The sequence below is a fragment of the Hemicordylus capensis genome, chromosome 3 (genome assembly GCF_027244095.1).
Source record: "Hemicordylus capensis ecotype Gifberg chromosome 3, rHemCap1.1.pri, whole genome shotgun sequence".
Lineage (NCBI taxonomy): Eukaryota > Metazoa > Chordata > Lepidosauria > Squamata > Cordylidae > Hemicordylus > Hemicordylus capensis.
The window spans coordinates 223,128,095-223,130,367 of record NC_069659.1 but is presented as its reverse complement, the minus strand read 5'-3'; the positions used below and the strand labels follow the sequence as shown (position 1 = coordinate 223,130,367).

Genomic DNA, 2,273 nt, shown 5'->3' with positions numbered 1-2,273 from the left:
GATTTACAACTGCACACAGAATGCCTGCAGTATGAGAAGTTCCTGCACACAACTGCACACAGAACTCCCTTGCTAGATGAGGCAGCAAATCTACAATGTCCAGCACTGAGTTACATACTCTTGATTGATTGATTGATTGACTGATTGATTAAGTGCCATCAAGTCAGTGTCGACTCTTTCCAATCACATAGATGGATTCTCTCCAGGATAATCTGCCTTCAACTTGGCCTTTAAGGTTTCTCAGTGGTGCATCAATTGCTGTCATAAATTGAATCCATACACCTTGCTGCTGGTCATCCTCTTCTTCTCTTTACTTGAACTTTCCCCAGCATGAAAGACGTCTCAAGGAAGCTGGGTCTTCGCATAATGTGTCCAAAATATGATAGTTTGAGCCTGGTCATTTGTGCCTCAAGTGAAAATTCTGGATTGATTTGTTCTATGATCCATTTGTTTGTTTTCCTGGCTGTCCATGGTATCCTCAAAAGTCTTCTCCAGCACCAAAGTTCAAAACTGTCAATATGTTTTCTTCAAAGTTTTGAGGAAAGCGGCTTCTACAAAGTCCAGTTCTCGCATCCATAGTGTGTCATGGGGAAAACCATTGTCTGAATGATTCTAATCTTTGTAGGTATAGACATGCCACGGCATTTAAATATCCTTTCCAAGGCCTTCATTGCAACCCTACCAAGTGCTAGTCTGCAGTGAATTTCTTGACAGCTGGATCCTTTACTGTTGATGGTCAATCCTAAAAGGCAGAAGTTATCCACCACTTCAATGTCTTCATTGTCAATTCTGAGGCTGGTTACTGTACTCTTTGTCATTAGTTTAGTCTTCTTAACATTTAGTCGTAGTCCCATTTTTTCACTCTGCTCCTTGACTTTCATTACTAGAGCTTGCAGATAATCCATATTCTCAGCTATCAGAGTGGTGTCATCAGCATAGCGCAGAAATATTGATATTTCTTCCTCCAATCAAAACCACGCTCATCTTCTTCCAATCCAGCTTCTCTCAGTATATGTTCAGCATATAAGTTGAATAAATAAGGAGAAAATATACAGCCTTGTCTTACTCCTTTGCTGATCTGGAACCAGTCTGTTTCACCATGTTCCGTCTGGACTGTGGCTTCCTGTCCTGTGTATAGGTTTCTCATGAGAACAATGAGATGTTCTAGGATGCCCATTTTCCTGAGGTTGTTCCACAACTTGACATGGTCAACACAATTGAAGTCTTTTCTGTAGTCAATAAAGTACATACTGACTTCTTTGGGGTATTCTTTGGCTTTTTCAATTATCCAGCGTGCATCAGCAATGATATCTAATGTTCCTTGACCTTTTCTGAAACCAGCTTGAACATCTGGAATTTCCCTTTCCATGTAGGTTCTAATCTGCATTGGATGATCCTGTGCATTATTTTGTTAGCATGTGAAATTAAGGATATTGTGCACTGGTTTGCACAATCTGTTAAGTCTCCTTTCTTTGGTATGGGTATGTAGACTGACCTCTTCCAATCTGTTGGCCACTGTGTTGTTCTCCAAATTTGCTAGCATAGTTTGGTTAGAACCTTGACTGATTCTTCTTCTGTTGCCTGCCATATTTATGTAGCTATTCCATCAATTCCTGTAGCCTTCTGAATTGCTAATACCAGAGTGCTGATCTGACTTCATCTTCCCATACTAGAGGTTCTTGCGAGTAGGGAATATCTTCTAGAGTATCTTGGATGTTGATGTCCCTGTTGTACAGATTTTCAGTATACTCCCTCCATCTCTGTTTGATCTTTTCTGAATCAGTTACTATCTGTCCTTTGGCATCCTTTAACATACCAATTGGAGGATGGAACTTCCTTCTGAGTTCAGAGATCTTTTGGGAAACTTTCCTTGTTTTTCCATGTCTATTTCCATCCTCAAGGTCTTTACAGATGTCATTGTAATATTGCCCCTTGTTTCTTCTAACAGCTTTCTGAAATTCCCTATTACATTTCTTCATAAGGTCTTTGTCTTTCTTGACTTTGGCTTCTCTCCTCTTCTTGGCAATTTCCACCGTCTGTTCTGACATCCATTTTTCTTTCTTCTGTTTCTTGGTCTTTGGCAATCTCTTAATCCATTTAATTTATCTTATTCCATTTAATCCGTATTCTTAATCCATTTAATTTTATTGGGTTTTTGTGTGTCTAACTGTACTAATTGTGGACAAAACATGTCAGATGCCATGGCTAGAGTGTTGGATTTTGAATGGGGAGACCAAGGTTAAATCCTCACATTGAATGATGCTTGCAAGGCA

At 39.6% G+C, this 2,273-nt stretch overlaps 1 pseudogene; it reads right to left on the bottom strand.

The window, feature by feature from the left end:
- Positions 1 to 1,192: 1,192 nt before the first annotated feature.
- On the bottom strand, positions 1,193 to 1,874 carry LOC128350141 (uncharacterized; annotated as a pseudogene).
- Between the last annotated feature and the right edge of the window lie 399 nt (positions 1,875 to 2,273).